The 20000-nt window shown below is 37.5% G+C and overlaps 1 long non-coding RNA gene across 3 annotated transcripts in view; it reads right to left on the bottom strand.

Annotated features, from left to right (window-relative positions):
* Window positions 1–20000, bottom strand: part of LOC143701897 (uncharacterized) — a 30042-nt gene that overhangs the window by 4525 nt on the left and 5517 nt on the right. The window contains exons 1-4 of one of the 3 annotated variants that reach the window (XR_013190188.1): window positions 17638–18747; window positions 16491–16588; window positions 10261–10503; window positions 5442–5535 (exon numbers count right to left, since the gene is read on the bottom strand). This is a non-coding gene — a long non-coding RNA (uncharacterized LOC143701897). Of the gene's footprint in view, window positions 1–5441; window positions 5536–10260; window positions 10504–16490; window positions 16589–17637; window positions 18748–20000 lie in introns of those variants that run through there. The other 2 variants (XR_013190189.1, XR_013190190.1) reach the window with 2 other exon arrangements.

Here is a 20000-nt window from a genome sequence, read left to right as displayed (position 1 = left end):
CCCGTTTGTGTCAAGATTTTACAATTAAAGTCTCCCTGAAATCAAAATTGTAGTTTTTTTTATTTTAGTATGAATATGTTAGCCTTACTGTTAGCTTATCTATAAGCTAGTGCTCCAAAACCAAGACAAAATTCACATTTAGAAGATATAAGCTTTCAAAACTTACAGCCTCTCTCTTTCGTCAATATGGATCAATGATTTTGATGACATCACTCTAAACTTCAGCTTCTCATCTGATTTTCTGTTCAATCAAATGCTCTCTAGAATCTGAAACTCCGCCCCCTACATTATAAATAGACACTGAAGCAGTGACTGATTTCAGCTGTGACTATTCTTTTTTACATGCTGAATTGCACATAGTGCACTATATAGGGAATAGGGAACAATTTAGACAGTGTAAATAATCTTTCCATTGGGGCAAATGAATTCTGGTTTCACGTTAAGGCAGGAACACAACAACAACGAAATTGGTCCTCGTCGGCTTTGTAACAGCCGATTCGAAATGTTGAATCGGTGTCGGGCCGTCGGTGAGAGAGAGAACTCTGATTGGCTGTTCAGCTTGGTGAACGAGTCAGTGCACGAGAATAATAGCAAAACAGAGAGCAAAGAAGTCAAAACGGTACAGATAGAAGGCTGTTCTTATGTTACGTCATCTTACATGAGTGTTCCTTGGCAAATATTTAAATATTAACGTGAGTGGAGTGGAATAAAGAAAGTGTTTAACAGGATTGATATTCAAAACGGTAAGCACACACTGCTTTGTTTATGGTTTGTGTAACGTTATCTGCAGCCTGCAGCATCGGTTTCTCTTTTTGAAAGTCGAATATAGATGTATATATGCAGAAATAGAGAGTTGTCTCATTCACACGCAGGCGCAGAACGCATATTCTAGCTAACAGTCGGTTGAATTCTGAAAAGAATGCTTTACAAAATATTTTAAAGCGAGATGGAGGAGAAACGGTTAGAGATCAGGAGGAAACTGCAGCTTTACTGAACTCAGCGGCTCTGGCCGAACTGTGATAGAAACTAAACGCTATTGGCTATTTAAAAAAGGGGAGGGGCTGTTTGATATGCCCCGCCCCTTCTTCCTGTTTCAGTGAAATTCCATCAACACATTGAATAATGCTGCATGTTTCAAAGCACTTAATTGGGTCTATAAAAGTGTTTTAAAAGTGGCAGAGTCAGAACAGTCCATTTCATAACAATTATTTTCATACACATGAAGACCAGTTTGTCAGATATCTGATATAAATTTAAACTCACAAACACTTCAATGTGTGTCTTCCCATACAAAAACAAACTTCACAAATGGAAGTCAAGCCGTTTGTGCAGCAAACCGTCCACTTTCAATCATATCAGCAAAATGAGCTGAAAATCACAGGCCTGAAGAGTCGCGCCGTGTGGAGGGCGAAAGAGCAGTCGCTCGGGAGGACGCGGCTCAATCTTGCTCCATTACTCCCGCCAGGACAATCTAAGCACACAAATTACGCTGCAGCGACCTCATCAGCGGAGGTATTTTAAGATCAAACAACAAAACTCTCTAAAGCAGGAGGTAAAAGCTTTCCCCACCCATTAGCAGCTTTACCGCGGGACACCTTTTAGCCCCGGGGGGGGGGGGGGGGGGGGGTTACCTAAACGCACCTGAAGCGGCCCGAACAGTCTGTGTCAGCGGGACGAGCCGAGAGCAGATGAGACTGTGAGAGTCTCTGCCATCCATCCGTCAGAGACCAAGAGCTTCTCCTGAAGAAACGCTGGCAAGGCCACGGAAGAACAGCATTTAATTTTGAGGCTTTCTACATCTATAGATGTAAAGTCAAGATCAATCAGAATTCAGTATGCAAATATTGCGATTGACATCGTCACTTTCTGTCAGTTTGTGAACATTATAAATCAATGGGAAGTTTTCCAAACATGAATCTTAAATTTCGATTATTTTTCACTGTATCTAAAGTTGAAAAACCCCGGAAAAACAGACTCTCTATGTTCAAATATTTTTGAATTATATCTGATTATTCATAGTTTTATGTCTCATATCTGATATCAACTGCAGAAAATTGTGAAGAAGTAGAAGAAAAAGAAGAAGAATGCAATTTTTACATTGATTTGGGTGGTTGCTTTGATAAGTAATTGCTAAGGTGTTCTGGGTGGTTGCTACGTGGTTTGTATGGTATTCTCTGTGGTTGCTAAGTGTTTTGAGGTTGTTTTAGGTAGTTGCTAGGACATTGCTAAGTGGTTGCTAGGATGTTCTGGCTGGTTGCAAAGTGGTTTCATGGAATTCTGAGTAGTTGCTATAGGGCATTGCTAAGTGTTTGCTAGGGTGTTCTGGGTGGTAGCTAGGGCTTTGATAAGTGATAGCTAAGGTGTTCTGGGTGGTTGCTAAGTGGTTTCTAGGGTGTTCTGGGTGGTTACTATGTGGTTTCTATTGTGTAACTAGTTGATAGGAAATTCTGAGTGGTTGTAAAGTGGTTTCTAGGGAGTTCTGAGTGGTTGCTAGGGTATTGCTAAGTGGTTGCTAAGGTATTCTAGTGGTGGCTAAGTGCTTTCTATGGAGTTCTGGGTGCTCTAGGTGGTTTGTTGGGCCTAAGTGATTGCCAGGGTGTTCTGGGTGGTTGCTAGGGCTTTGATAAGTGATTGCTAGGATTTTTTGAGTGGTTGCTTTGATAAGTTGTTTGTAGGATGTTTTCTTTGTGGTTACCAAGTTGTTTCTAGGATGCTAGGGAGTTCTAGGTGGTTGCTTCCGGCATTGATAAGTGATTGCTAGGATGTCCTGAGAGGTTGCTAGGGCATTGCTAAGTGGTTGCTAAGGTGTTGGCTTCTAGGAGTTCTACTAGGTAGTTTGTAGGGCGTAAGTGATTGCCGGGAAGTTCTGGGTGGTTGCTAAGGTGTTCTAGGTGGTTGCCAAGTGGTTTCAAGAGTTTTCCGGATAGTTTCTATGTCACCGGTTTCACATATTCACGTTTTTCCGGATAGTTTCTATGTCACCGTTTTCACATATTTTTCTGGATAGTTTCTATGTCACCATTTTCACATATTTTTCTGGATAGTTTCTATGTCACCGTTTTCACATATTTTTCCGGATAGTTTCTATGTCACCGTTTTCACATATTTTTCCGGATAGTTTCTATGTCACCGTTTTCACATATTCACGTTTTTTTGTTTACATGGAGACGATAACGGTATCATTTTCAAAAATTTGCCCTCTGAAACCCGTTTTCAAAAGTTTGCATTTTCAGGCCTCCAAAACACAGTTGTCGGGTAAATGAATGGTGGCCAAAACACATAAAAAAAGTTAATCATTTTTAATGAAAGCGCTGTCATGTGAACGGCCCCTGAGAGCCAGAGGACTCGATCCTGTAATGTACGTTTCCACTCTCGGTGTCTCCTTACAATGAGAGCCAATCTGGTGTGGGAGAGATCTGGCCAAGTGTGCAATCCCAAAACAATGAGCTCCTTTCAGAAGCTAAGTGCCTATTGTGAGGCTAAAGGCTAGAAAAGCATTGACTAATTACATGCTCTTCATCAGACACCTTCTGCTGCTCGGCCTGACGGACGGGACGGGCCCCGTCAAACTCACACTTACTTTACTGCGGTAATTTGATCCCAACCCACTTCAAAAGACACGGAGAGGAAGAGAGTGCTAGACTTCTCTCTGATCTTATAATGTGCTTGCGTTCACGTAAACACCCTCAGAAAAGTGCAGAGTAACTCTCTCAGCGCTGTATTAAAGCGCCTCATTTCTCTCTGTCTTTCTCAGACGGATGATCCCTCATACATCACGTCATCATCCTCCAGGAACATCGCGTTTACAGACGTACACCGCATTCTCTATCAATCTGACGCTCATGTTTTACCATGCAGGCGTTTAACCTTCATCCTGCGCAATGTCAGACTGATGCCGGACTGTCACAACACAATCTCATGAAAGTGTGTATCTACACCACGAATGTTATTTCTCGTGCCATTTATACACCAAAAATGTTTTTACGTGCATATGCTAGGCACTGAAAACCCCATGTTTAGGATTAGGGGTGGGGAGTGTGTGCATATTACACGCCATAAACGGCGTATCATATGCACGCAAAAAATATTTTTGCCGCATAAATGGCATGAGAAATAACATTTGTTGTATAGATACGACAAAGGTGAATCTGTCTGTTTCACCCAGATATCAAAAGAAAGGAATTACATTTATTGTATATATACTTCTGTATATTTCTATATATTAAAATAGGTCTATATCTATAACTATTAAAGTATTATAATAATAAAGTATTTATATAAAGTATTTGTAGTTTTATTTGAACAAAAATAAATGTAATACATTTTTTTATAATAAAAATATTTTAATAATATTCTTAAATAATATTGTATGTAAATAATTTCTTAGTAAATCGTATTATTAATTAATTGATTGATTAAAATCTAGTAAGAATAACCACTGAAAACTGTCCTAATAAGATTAATGTTACGGTGCAAAAAACAAAAACTCTTAAAGGTCTTAATTTTTAAAAAGCTTAATATCCATCATACAAAATATTATTATATTACATTGTATATTATACATATATAAAAAAGTCCGAAAATATCTAATGTTTTGTCATAAAAATAGTGTCACAATGCAAAATAAATAAATAATCTGGTCACACTGTAGTTTGGGAAACACATATTCACTATTAACTATGACTTTTGCCTCAAACTCCTAACAGCTTATTAATAGTTAGTAAGTTAGTTGTTAAGTTTAGGTATTGGGTAGATTAAGGGATGTAGAATATGATCATGCAGAATAAGGCATTAATATGTGCTTTATAAGTACTAATAAACAGCCAATATCCAAGTAATACGTACACTAAAAAACAATTTACTTAATCTATTAAGTATTTTCAACTTAAAAAGTTTAGTTGACATAGACCCAACAACTTATTTCAAGTAGGACATGTTAAGTTGAATTAACAAATTCAGAAACCGCAAGTTGTATCAACTTACATTGAAAAAACTCAAATGCAGAATAATTTTTTTACAGTGCATGCTAATAAGCAACTAGTTAATAGTGAGAATTGGACCCTAAACTAAAGTGTTACCTAAATTTCTTAAATTTTCAAAAGCTTAATTTTCTTTATGCAAAATTGAATTTCTTATTTCCTTCTTTTTATTTTTGGGAGTGAAATGTGATGGACCATCCAGGCTAGAAATGATAATAAATGACCAGTTTACCAACTCTAAGATTTCTTTAAGATTCTCAACTCAACTCAAACTTTAAGATTCTTTGGATAAAAGCATCTGCCTGATGTGAACATGAAACCAGCGCTCATCTGCAGGGAACATACGCAGAACATAGAAGAACGAGAACGAGAGGCCTGTCACCAGGTCTGGGACAGTAGAGACGTGTATATTTTGTGTATCTCAGGTAACTTGCTTCCCTGAAGGCCTGAGCGCGATCTGACCTCTCAGACGGTTTGTCCTGAGATGAAACACACAGATTAGAGCGCAGACGAGAGGTCAAACCGGGGTCACTCACTGCCCTGAAGACTCACAAGCCTTTTGACAAGAAAAGAGTCAGAAATGAACACATGAATATAGTTCATCTTTGATCTCAAAGATTTATTAAATGCACTCAAAAGATATTTAGGCCTAAGTTTAAGATTTATGTATTTGAACTGCATATAAATTTCCATGCATCTAGATTAAAAAACAAACTAATAAACTTATTGTGATGCATATTTGTCAATCATACATAAATTAAACATGTAGGAATTATAAATTAAACATATTTGTCAATCATACATTAAAGGTAGGAAACATGTAAGATTTCTGTAACAAACTGAATGTGTTTTGATTACACAATAACCTGGTTTATATATTTATCATCAATAATTCCAACCTCATTTATATTTGAAGTTTGGCATATCTAGACATTCTAACAGTGTTAAAGGATTAGTTCACCTCGAAATGAAAATTTCCTAATAATTTACTAGCCCCAATGCCATCCAAGATATCCATGTCTTTCTTTCCTCAGTGGAAGAGAAATTAAGTTTTTTGAGGAAAACATTTCTGGATTTTTCTTCGAATAATGGACTTCAATGACAACCAGCGTTTTGAAGTCCAAATCAATACAGTTTCAAAGGTCTTTGAAGTGCTTTAACGGACTGTGCACTATCGCATCTGAGGAGGAGGGGCTTATCGAGCGAAACGATAGGTCATTTTCAAACAGAAAAAAAAAATATATATATATACTTTTTAAGTACAATTGTTCGGATTGAGCTGATCTGCAACGCGCCGGGAACTACGTCATCACGTTGAAAGGTCAGGCTCGATGTCACCGGCGGAAGTACCGCCCCACTGTTTACAAAGCGACTGTGCGAAGGAGGATAGTTCAAATTGTATTGGTCGGTTGTAATATTGGTTGTATTGTAAAATAACAACATCAGCATTGCGTGACTACATTTAATGCCCTTCAGATATTCATCCTTGTTTTCGCATGTGTCTGGTTGCAGTCTCTTTTTTTCTGTAGCCACTCCGAAGTCTGATGTCTCTACTCTACAACGGGTGAATCTCCAGTTGTCACTGGTGACTGTCGTTTGAACCTTTCTGGATCCGCCATCAAATTGATAAGTTTAATTATATCAAGTGCTGTGAGAAAAGGTTATAAATCTCCACCTCCAACATCCTCACACGCAATATAGCCGCTAGTCGAGACTCCTTCTTTATGTGTACAGATGTGACGTAATGACGCAAAGACACCAGTACTACTGGAATTAAAAAACATTATTACAAGCTTCCCGTTTTGAATCGAGTTAAGGCAAGCAGAGAGTTTTGAACTCTGGCTGGTTATGTACTTGCTCAAAAATTTATTTTGGATAATTTTTAACCCATAAAAGTTACAGAATGCAGCTTTCAATAAAGTGACAATGTCACAAATGTAGTTGGCTTCAGTGCGGGTTCGGCAAAAGTGCGCATCAAGGGCACACATCGGCCGCTCACAAGCACACTTCTGAAACCTAAAATGACAAATGGGACACCATTGTGGACTTAACGGACACACACCATTATAAGTCCACAAGAGTGCAAGCGCACATGAATTGTGCCATATGGGACAGGGCCTATGACTCTGGCCTAATTCACTAAGTGTGTGTGTGTTTGAGAGAAGGACAGCACAGGAAAGAGATTTTACAGGAGCAGTAAGTGGTAGGTGCAGTGCATATAATAAAGATCTCCTCTGAGATAAAGGCATCGTGAGACACCGAGAGAAGGAAAGAGGAAAACCCCTCCTCCTGTGTTAAGTGGCGTACAGGAATTGGCTTGCCCAACGGTGGTTGAGCACAAGCGTCCTGACGCCAGCTCTTCTGCAGTCTGTCTGCAGTGGCCACAGGCACTAACCTCACTGCCGGACGCGTTTCATCTCTCACACAAACAGCCTTGGCCCACATAAAACACACTTCAAACGACTGCATTCTTCTGCAGTCATATAGAGTCCAGCTCCGGTTGACTTTAGGGGCAGCGCTCGACCTGTGTGTGCATTACTGAGAGTTTCGTCTGCACCTTTGAGGCCCGTTTATGTATGATAATGTCTTGTTCGGTAGCATTTACCTAACTGAACAAGCGCAAATGTAATTCACTCATGTGAGATTTTACTACAATGTTCTTCGTGCAACCGCAGCGATTGAATCAGTACGGCAGTGGTTCAGGAATGCACGTGTAGAACAGCAGACGTGACTGACATGATCAAAAATTAATAAATAAGAAAAAATCTAAAACTAATTTAACTCACTTATCAACTTATATACTGTTGGACGACTAGTCGATCTAGTCATATCAACAAGAAGTTCTTCCATGCACTGCAAAATATGAGTTTTTAAATAGTTTTTAAATAGAAAATTTCAAAAAATCCTTAAAACAAGACCAATTTACTTTAAGATCATTGAGATATTAAGATTTGTTTTCATTAATATAAGTGTATTGTATTTACTGAGTTTTTCACTTGTTTATTATTAACTTAATAAGCATTTTTATATTAAAATAAGAGAAAATATTGTATTTTAAGTTGGATGAAACTCATATTCAAGTTATATTCTCAGAAAACATTTATGTAGATATTTGCACAAAAATACTTCTAAGAATACATTTTTAGTATTTTTTGCAGTGCATGATGACAAAAAACAAGCTAAAACTTTGTCTCAACTTTGTCTCTTTCTCGCAGAAATCGGGGGGGGGGGGGGGGGGGGGAGTAAAATTATTTACATATCATGCTAACAACAATAATGTGTATGGATACACTGTAAAAAGTGATCAGCTGACAATTTAAAAAAATGTAGAAACCTGTTGCCTTAAAATTATTAATAAAATTCATGCATAATTGAAAAAAATAAGTTGGAATGTGTCAAGTTCACATTTTTTTATTTTTTTTTTACACATTTTTACACAAACTTATTTTTTTCAATTACATGGATCACTTTTTACAGTGCTCATATCATTTGCTATTGGATGAGAAATGTTTGAGTTCATACTGAGATCTCTGAAATTTGATCTTAGACTTTGGTTACTTGGTAAACTGAGCACATTTGAGACAGATCACATGTGAGATTACAGGTCTCTTTTTTAGGAGAAGCAAGAGACTAAAGTGAAAGACTTCATTTGCAGCTTTCCTGTTGTTGGTCAGTCTGTGACCGGCTGGTGTTTTGAAATGAAGTGTGTGTGTAGAGTAGTTGTGTCAATATTTGATGTGTGATTACTCCAGGCGTGTGTTTACCATCTCTCGAGTTCGCTGTGATCACAGGGAGAAACCCGGGGGCCGATTATAGCCCACCGCTTCAAACACACACAGACAGTAAATCAACTGCAGCTCACACTCTCTCATCAAACACCCCATCCTCTCTCTCTCTCTCTCTCTCTCTCTTCAGTCCAGTTCATCCCATTCCTTCCCAGAGTTTCTCAGGGTGTGTTCACACTTGGCAGGTTTGGTTGGATTAAAACGAACTCAGGTGCGATTGCTCTGTTAGTGTGCCTCATTTCAATAAGTATGAACACTGCTTTCTGAACCCAAAAAAGCAGAAAGGTGGATTTCGGACTGAATTCTGGTGTGGATCGACTAAAATATGTACGCAATATGGACCAAAGACATCTAAACAAAACAAAAACAGGGTGTGATGTCACAAGATGTGACCTAAAAAGGACTGAATGCTCATGCACACTTGGTTCTTCTCTTCATAGGAGCTTTGTTGATGATTACAGTTCGGTACAGACGTCAGAAATGCATCTCCTTACAGTAGATCCTCTTTTGTGCGTAATGGAGTAATTCCTACGGCTGTTTTGACTTCTTTACACATTTTATAAGCTCTTCACGAGTTCTCAGCTGGTAAAAATACTGTCATACGCACATAAAACAAGCGCATTCAGTTCAAAGCATTCTTTTGGATATTTGGTAAGTTCTGTCGCAAAATATATGTCATAAAAGTTTTGTTTTTGTTTTGTATCTTTGTATCTAAAAAAATTGAAAATGGAAAACCAGGACTAAATGTATCTTTTTTGGTCAGGAATAAAAGAACCAAGAGAACCAAACTACAAGTGTAATCACACCCTTAAGACACAGAAAATCCTGGGAAACAACAGTTTTGATAAGATGAATGACAATGAGGCCACATATGGGACAAAACGTGTCCCATTCAGAACTGGAGAATCGGCCTGTTTTCAGTTCATGAGTGTGAATTTGAACGGAACAAAATTCTACCCACAGTGCATTCTGGGAAAATAAGTATTCTTTCAACCTACTCCACAAAAGTCCTTTTTTTTAAATTATGATAAAAAATATAACTTTTTCAGGTGGCATTTCAAACAGTTATCGATTTATATTCTATTAAACTAACAAAACATTTTTTTTTTCTTCAAAACCTTGTCAAGCTAAAATTTAAGGTTTCTTTTGACAGTCTTTGCACTTTCATTTCAGTTACAATTGCAATTCTACATCCTGTCAGAAGATTTCTGAAATATTTATTTGTCTCTTATGAACTAGTGCATGAATTTGATCAAAAATACAGTGAAAATTGTAACATATTATTACAATTTAAATAGTCATTACTCCAGTCTGACCCCAAACTTTTGAACAGTAGTGTAGGTTTCTTATACAGTTCACAGGTGACGCCATATTAACTTAACTTAGTAATAATGTCTGTAGTAATTTTTTTGTAAGTGTAATGTGAAGATGTTTGATTCTCTTCATAAATCTGAGTGTGAGTTGTATTTGTGTTGGCGTGAGGGATGGACCGTGACCTTTGCTCCAGTCGCTCATCTGTCTCTCATCCGCTCAGCGCCCCGGGCTGATTTATCACGGGAGAAACGCTACAGGCCAATGGGCTTTTGATGAAATTGTTGGAGGGGATCCGGAGCGATAAATCCACATCTATACATGCAGGTCGCCAGCGACTCTTCCATTCATTCTGCCATCAATAACCTCCCCGACACCGAGCCACAGCAAAAACCATAACTTCACTGAGCACACCAGAGGAAAAAATACTGCAGAGAGAGAGAGAGAGAGAGAGAGAGAGAGAGAGAGAGAGAGAGCGAGAGAGAGAGCGAGAGACAGAGAGAGAGAGACAGAGAGAGAGAGACAGAGAGAGAGAGAGAGAGAGAGAGAGAGAGAGAGAGAGAGAGAGAGAGAGAGAGAGAGAGAGACAGAGAGACAGAGAGAGAGATTTAGCCAAATGAGAAATAGTTTGAGGTTTGATTTGATTCAAATCATATCAAACTGGGAAACTCCAGTAGAGTTTCCCACTTTTTTAATGACTCTGTAGAGTCATTAAAAAAGTAAAGTAGCATGATTTAAGACATGGATTGAAAGTCTTTTCCCACTTCCATTTAAAAAAAAAGTTACACCTTTAAATATGAGGCATTTTTCGACTTCCACAAGTTACACTTTTAAATGAATAGTTCTTTTTTTAGAATTTTGATGAAAATATTACATGCAGCAAACAACTTTCCTGTTTGCACAGAATTCCTGGATGACTTGCTACATCTTATAAAATGCTTTGAAAAGTGTATCCCACAATGCAATGCTCTCAACTTAAAATAAACCGAAAGTTATATTAGCCAAACTCAGTTTCATGGATCGTTATTTGGTCAGATGGACAAAGGTGAGATCTGAATGCTAAATTTAACATTACTGCATATAATGTAGTCAGATCTTTATTTATTTTCGATATAATTCTGCTAACGTTTTGCTTTTACTGATTTTTATTTATTTGTTTAATAAAATCCTTTATGCCTGTTGTCTTTGTACATTCTATTCAAACCTGCAATGCTGTGACACTTTTGATTTTTCTGACATCAAGTTTCTCTTACAGTCTTTATCAGTAGAAACAGTAATATTGTGAAATTTTTTTTTCTATTTTAATATATTTCAGCACCATTACTCCAGTCTTCGGTGTCAAATGATCATTCAGAAATCATTCTAATGCTGATTTGCTGCTCAAGAAACAACATCTGATTATGTTTTTGTGGAAACCGTGATATATCTTTTTCTGTATTTTTTGATGAATAGAAAGTGCATTTATTTGTTGTGACATTATAAAAGTCTTTTAGAATGTTTTGAACAGCAGACAATCACGTTTTCTGTGTTTTGGTTTCATATTCAAGGACTTTTAGTTTGCTTCTCTTTGTTTGCTGTTTCCCTTGTTGCCGCTAGTTATATTATTCATTATGTCATTGATTATGGAGCACACCTGTTTCTTATCGAGTTCGTTATCTTGTGTATTTAACACCTTCAGTTCTCTGTGTTCACTGTCTGGTGTTGTTTGTTCCTTACACTGTTTCCTTGCGTTTCTCCCATTTGGCTTAAATAAAGTTACGCTGCTATTTGATCCTTAAAAAACGTTACAAGTGCACCTTTAAATATGATTACTTATGATTAATAGGATTGTTCAGAGACACAAAATACAGCATGCTTTGAGCAGCAAAATCCAAACATTGTTCATCTTCCATTTCTCCTGCTTGGCTTCCTTCCTGGGAGTAACTGTGGATTCAGACACACAAAGGCCCCGGGCCCCCAGTGGGGCGGATCAGCTGTCATTAACCCCTCACAGCTGGCCTCACGGGGGGCCGCTGTCTCCGTGTGAGGACGGCACACAGCCACACAAATCTACACCATTGTGGTGGAGCGCTGCTGACAGAGGAAAGGCAATAGTGTCCTGTGCCCCATGCTGGCATCTGAATCCTAGACCAACCATGAAGCTAATTTCTCCAGGAACCACATACATCTCCCTCTGGACTCGTATCCAGCATCTCATTACCTGTTGGTAAACGCACTATAACAAACAAATCACCGTTTAGTGCATTGTTTACATGCATATAAATGTTTCATGTATGGATCAGTTTAAGTTAAAAAAGAATCAATCAAAAATTCATTTCACCTGAAAACCGCTGAGAAAAACATTTATCCTTACTTGATGCTTTTTGCAATCTATTAACAATTAGCCGACTTCAAATTAGCATAAAATCGCTGTAGCATTTTTCTGGTCCATTTAACAAATTTACTGAGGCATCTATTAGCTTGAATCTAATCGAAAATTGCCTTCGTTGGATGAAAACCGCATGCATGGTTTGCAACAATCCCTGAAAATAAAATCTCAGCATCGTTTGATGTTTTTAAGGGTGCTTTTGCTTTTATTTTGAATCTGATTTGTTTAATCTTTGGTGTTTAAGAGACAAATGCTGTAATTCCTCATGGGACAAAATATCGCTAGAAAATCTCAGGAGACACTTAAGCTAAATAGAGACCTGGATTACTTAACACCGTCGGCTAATTGAATTAGACACGATCAGCATCTAAACCTCTAGAGACAAACCTCACGTGAGAATCAACATGAACTAGTAGATTTGGACACATTAACTGTGTTTTGCTAATAAGAAGACAGTAATACGTCTGCTGGAAACCCCATGTCTTCAGGACTGGCCTGGCCACGACCACGTCCCTTTGTTGAGCAGCAGTGAAGCAGATTCATTCTCTCTCTGTTGTTCATTAACATACATATCCATATGAACAGTCGGCTGGGGTCTACACAGCTGTCCCTCAGAGGAGCTCCGGGATCTTTCAGTGCGGGACAACAGGAGCTCTTCATCCACAGATCCCGCTCACATTAAACGCTCCATTCACATGTGTGCAGACCCTTACAAACATTTACCATGGTAACTATAGTTATATAGTAATCAAGTAAAGAAGATGATTTTCTACATACATTCAAAAGCTTTATATGATTTTTTAAATATTTTTGAAAGAAGTCTCTTCTGCTCACCAAGGCTGCATTTATTTGATAAAAAAACAGTAATATTGTGAAATATTATATCAATTTAAAATGAGTGTTGTCTATGTGAATTTTATGTGAAATTTATTACTGTCATCAAAGCTGAATTCTCAGCATCATTACTCCAATCTTCAGTGTCACATAACTTTCAAAATTTTAAAATGATCGCCCAATAGTTTTTTTCTGATTTTTAATATTAATTTTCCATTTTTGACCAGTAGGTGGTGTTTCACTAAACCATGTTCGCAAGGTCACACAGTAAGTTTCATTTTAATATGCAAAAGTGTTACCAAGATACAGTTTCACTTCATGTTTGTGAATGGGTTTGAATTATAAAATATTTACATAAACATTTACCATTTCCATAACCAGCATAGCCTAAACATGACCTATTTGTGATTGATCAAATGAATAAGCAAAATGAGATTTAAAAAAAAAAAAATCCAAATAGTGAATGAGCAATTTGGCCGACCATCTTACAGAGTATCGCACTATTATAACTCCCATTGTAATCATTGAAGCCCACTACACGGCTCGGTGTCAAGTATCTTTAATTAACAAACACTAAGTGCTGAGTTTTAGTGATAATCGGATTCGGCGGTTTAGCGGATGCCTGTTTCACCCCTTGGAAATGAAGCCCCTCACCCCCGTCGCAGGTGATGAATGGACGCACTCGACACTAAGGACTCTAAGGACTTCAGCAACAGATTTTCATTCATCCCATGCAGGAGAAGAAGAGAGAAGAGTGATTGATAAATTCTCTTCCCTGGCTTCTTTTACAACAACCCCCTCCTTCTTTTTATTGACCCCCTGAGGGCTTTTGACTCATTACCGCCCCCGAACAAAAGCCCTCCATACGGCTCTAACCTCCACCGTTTAGTCACACACCACAGGGACAATTTGTGCCCATTACGAGCGCTTCGGTTCATTCAGGCTGCACCCTATGAGCCCGGCCAGAGAGCTTTGCCTTCACTTCTCCATCCATCCAGTCTCTACATAAATGGCGAAGCATCAAAACAACGTACTAATCCTTCACAGTCCCTCCCAGCTTTCTTTGTGTCCATTTCCTTCTCTCTCTCTATTCCATATAATCCGCCGCATCACTTCCTGTCCAGCACTGCCCGGGGTGGCAGAAACCTCTCCAACGCTGGCAAGCATCACAGAGAGCCTCTGATATCACCACAGACAGATGAAAAAGACCATTAAAAGTGAACTCGAGAGAGGAGGTGACTTCTGGAGTCCACCAATGGAGTTAGGTAGTCATTTAAGGCAAAAACCATTCAAACTGGAGAATCTTAAAGCCCAGAGAGCAAAACTCACTCAATAACAAGTTTCTCAAGTTATTGGCCGTAAGTGCCCCAACAGCCTGACCCACGAACCATGGAAACTGCAGTGATGTGGAACATTTAACCGTCACGCTTCCCTCTCCATGGGCTCTCTGTTTCTCTCTCGACAGGCTAGGACCTTCACTATGCCAAAGCATTAATAAACATTATTCAGAGGCCACGAAAAAAGTATTTAAACCCTTATGAACGTCACTGCATTACATAGAAAAAAAATTTAAGTACACTTTAAGCAAAAAAATTCACCAAGGGAAAATAAATAAATAAATAATATATAGGTAGACAGATAGATAGAGAGTGATCATTCTGCCATTCAGAATTTTCACTAGACACAATTTTGACATTGATACCATGGGGAAAAACTGCCATATAGATATTTTTAATATTATCTCATAAGTTGGCAGCAGGTTTATTAGGCTACTGTCACTTTAAGACCTGATCCACTATACTGTTACACATGCATTTTCTTTCTCAAATGTTTACGTTCACTTAAAACATAACTGACTGTGTTTATGTGAATAAACTCGCCAAGAGTGACATTTTGACATTATTTTGTGTGTATTTGACTGTTTAAGTGCAATAAGCAGTGAAAAAGAACTCAATTTACTACTGAGAGGCGACTTTATGTGCCGCACTTTGAGTGTGAGCACAAAATCTGCAAGAATGAGTAAAATGATGTGCAATACGCGCAATCCCTCACCGAAATTCAAGCCTGTAACACCAATGTTATTCAACAAGAGCAAATGGAACAAGTGAGTAAGAGGAGGCGGGTTTGTGTGTCACTCACTGTCGGAGAGATCATGAGAGAGAGAAAGCGCAGCTGGTCTCATCTATCTATTCTGCGGAAAATGTGTATTGGAACCGTTTCAGATATTTCAGTATTGATGTTTTGAAAAATCTATATTTTTGACAACACCACATTGTTCTAAGTTTATTATTTTAGGTGCCTTTTTAAAAGAATTCAATTGAAAAATAAATAAATATTATATATAAAATTCAACCTGCCAAAGTGGCTAGTAGTGTTCATGCCACTGCTGAAAATGTCAAGCCCTGTATATATATAAAACAATACTTATAAAATAAATATTAATAAAAATATATTTAACATAAGGCTAAAGCATAAATTCTTTTCGATTTTAATTTGGATGCAGCTTTAATTGCAGCTCAAAGTGCAATCAGCACAGAACAAAAACAGTACGTAAATGAAAGCTGCTGTATGTGATTTTTCTGGAGTACCACATAAAAACTACCTGACAGGCATCAGTGAATCAGAGAAATCACTGCTGTCTATCGTACACCTGCAGAACAAATGCTAGTGTTGCACAGCGTTATTTATCCAGTGCAATTGCATTGCTAGACGACTTTTTTTATTGACAATCAAACACCTGCAAATATAACAGTTGTATTAACATATACATCATCTTCCGAACAATGGAACACCTTGATGGTTGGAATTCTGAAATATTCTGAATAGAACGCAGCGTTAGTCAGACGTTGGAAGCACAGCTAATATTGCTTACAACTGCATTTAAGTCAACATAAAACTAGGAAGTGAACAGGTCTGGATAGAACGTCACGTGTTGTCATCTCGAGACTACGTTAGACGCGCTGTGAACGCACTATTGGATAACGCTTGCAAAATATGCATTAAAAGCCAGAGGTGTAGTCATATTTTGGATTGGATGATCGGGGAAAATTGCACTTATTTTGTCTTGAGGGAAACATCTCATGTAGCTTCTGAAGGGCTATATATGATCTTAATTAGTGAATGTTTTCACCTTAAAAGTTGTGTATGAATACCTCAAATGAAATGATCTGTATTGTGCAAAGCAAACATGAATACAATTCAAATTTTGCTTGCCTCTGAAACTACTTTCCTTTTCAGCTGACGTCATCAAGTCCTCTTATTTTCAGCCACTTCCCTCAATCATGGTGGTGTGACCAATCAAGTCAAAAGGTCTGAAATTCTATAACAATATTATTAAATATCATAAAAGATGTTGAAAAAAATAGGTTGCGAACACCCTCACATCATGTTTACATTTGTTCATTTAGCAGATGCGTTTATCCAAAGCAACTTACTCATGAGAAACTTTTATTCAGTAAGGATGCATTAAATTGTTCAAAAGTACAAGTTACACTTTATTTGGATTATTCACTTTGAACACTCTAACTAACTTTGCAACTAACTCTTGTTAGAGTATTACTAGACTGTAGTAAACTGTTAGGTTAGTAGAATAAGTTGACATGTAGTTGGAAAGTTACTTATAGTCAGTATGATGTCTGCTGGAGGAGCATTAAAATAACATGTTAGCAGATATTAAGCAGACTAATCTATTTAGATCTAATACTCTAATGAGAGTAAATTAACATGTAGTTGCAAAGTTACTTAAGTACTAAGTGACCATCGAAATAAAGTGTACAATAAAACTTACACAAGATTTCTATTCCAAATGAATGCTACTATATTAAACTTCCTAATCATCAAATCCTGAAAAAGGATATCACAGATTCCACAAAAATATGAAGCAACTGATTTCAACATTGATAATAATAATCATAAATGTTTCTTGAGCAGAAAATCATCATATTAGACTGATTTCTTAAGGATCATGTGACACTGAAGACTGGAGTAATGATGCTGAAAATTCAGCTTTGATCACAGGAATAAATTACATTTTACAATATATTACACTAGGAAACCATCCGTTCAAATTATAATAATATTTCATAATATTACAGTAATATTTTTACTGTATTTTTGATCAAACATGTTTACATTTATTCCACCAGATGCTATTTTCAACAAGTGCCTCAAAGCGGCACTTGTTGAAAATAGCACAAGTAATTGAAAAATAAAGATAAAGTTTATAGAATAAATTTTTATTCTGATAATTTTTATATGATTTAGAAGTGAAGGTAAAAATAATTCTAAATGGGAGCTAAAAAGTTTCACATGTTTCACGTTTCCTTTCTCCCTCAATTGTGTGATTGGCAATCTAACCTACACTTGCTTTGAATCAGTTCCTCAAACACGCTCTCTCATGAATGCTCTCTCGCTCTCTTTCTTTCGGTGCTCCCAGGGGTTCTTGTGCAGTCCTCCTGCACATAATGAACACAATTTCACACCACAGAGGCCAATTAGAGACATGACAGCCACCTGCCGGCCCGCCCTCCCAGTGAGACCGAGATCTGCGAGCGGACCGCCGTTCCAGAACCACTGTCTCTCCTCTTTCATTTGATTCAGTTCTTCAAGTGGCCTTTGAATTGCTCTGCCCTGGGGTCTCTTTATCCCTTCAGAAACCAAACTACTGACCACAACCTGGAACAACATGCTCACAAATAAAGTCAATAACCTGACAGGAACAAGTTCAGCTTTCATTTCTATTGCATTCTGCATCTAAGTGTGCAGTTTTTGGTCAGCTTATGCTGATTCACTGATTATTTCATTCATAACGGGCAGTGGCACATGCTTATAAAGGTGAGAAATGATCTAAAATGCAATATCACTGATTTTGTGTTGTGACCTCTCGACCTGTATATGTAATGTCATCAGTCTGAGCGAGAGTGAGACACACTTCTCGAGGGACATGCGTGTCTCACTAATGATGCAGAACAACTTCAGATTCTGGCAGAAAACTTAAGTATGGCAAAGATAAATGGATTAACTGGGATTCACAGAGAACACACACACACACACACACACATGCATAGATGTGCACTGTCGTGTTTCTGAGCTGTGCTGGGATGAAATCACATGGTGACAGACAGATAAAAACGACCTGTTCTGAGGTTAGATTACTCTGAGCTGCTTTAAACCATCAATTCAGCTCCAACAACACAGACACAACCGTGCGTTTAAACACGAAATACATCAGATGTGATCTGAGGGTTCATGAGAAGAAAGTCAATTCATCTCCTCGAGATGAGAAATAAAAAGTAAAGTCAATGTTAGACTAGACATTTGAAATCACACACAACTTTGAAATCATCTCTATATGGATGTCTCTTTGTGCACATGAGAAGAAAAACCCTCCCCAAAATATTGGCATAAAATTGAATTAAACATCACTGACACCTGTTGAGTCATCAGAAACCGACCCGCTTCGTCACAATGAGGTAATAAGAAGAAATGCGGAACAGGTGGAAAAAATCTATAACGGTATAAAAGTAAAACGTGGTATAGTCTATGATTGTGTGCCATTCAGAATTAAATTGAGATGTCTGGATGATTCAGGATGCATTCAATTGATCAAAATTGACAGTAAATACTTTTACACTGTTAAAAAAAATGCTGTTCTTTTGTTTCACAAAATATGAAGCAGCACCACATTAATAATAATCAGAAATGAGCAGCAAATCATCATATTTGAATGATTTCTGAAGGATCATGTGACACTGAAGACTGGAGTAATGACGCGGAAAATTCAGTTTTGATGACAAGAATAAATTAGACTTTACAGTTTTTCTCAATTGCTTTGGCACATTTTTCGAAACAGTCTTAACATTCTCTAAACTGTGAGTGCAAATGTCACAACTGTTTGCAGGAACTTCAAAACTTTATAGCATGTCTGCAAAATGTAGTTACTCACCCAAAACATTTAATTCATGCTTCAAAACCTAGTTATTGTGTCAATAATTTGGCCAAGGCCACCAAAATCTAGAGTATTTTTGTCATTGTGTGACCCACACTGGTCAAAATGTTTAGTTGTTTTTTCACCACAACAGTCAACCATGAAATTTAAGGATTTACTGTAAACAAGTCTCATATTTGTTGAGAAAAGTCAATAGTATGTAGAAAAAAAAGTGTATGAACATTTGTATTTTTACAGTGTTTATTTTTGTACTTCATGTGTATATACACAATACAAGTGTATTTACTGTACATGTTACGGTAAGTAACTGACAAGAGTAACAAGAATCACTTTACATTTCATATTTGTGTAAGGATGCTAACATTGCCAATGGCGACTCTGGCGGGCGCGCGCGCGTGTGTGTGTGTGTGTGTGTGTGTGTGTGTCATTATATATATATATATATATATATATATATATATCCACAAGTGTGGCTCTGATTTCATCAGAGACTCTGACTCTTCTATTTCCACCTCTTCCTCGATTATTTCTTCCTCTACCACCACCACGTATTCTTACACGCCTTCCAATTGCTCTTCCATGAGCATGTTGCTGCAGTTCAGGGTTGTGAACGTCCTCCATTCTCAAAAACTTCTACAGCAGTGATTGTGCTGTGGGCAATCTATATATATATATATATATAGACATATATATATATATATATATATATATATATATATATATACTCCCAAAGTTGATTGGTGTAATGGTTAAATGGTTGATTCATATTAGAGATA

Source organism: Siphateles boraxobius, unplaced genomic scaffold (assembly GCF_051911475.1).
Source record: "Siphateles boraxobius isolate OS27281-9 unplaced genomic scaffold, OSU_SipBor_1 33, whole genome shotgun sequence".
Taxonomy (NCBI): Eukaryota; Metazoa; Chordata; class Actinopteri; order Cypriniformes; family Leuciscidae; genus Siphateles; species Siphateles boraxobius.
Note: the sequence above shows the minus strand (reverse complement) of the source record. Positions and strands in the feature narration are given on the sequence as shown.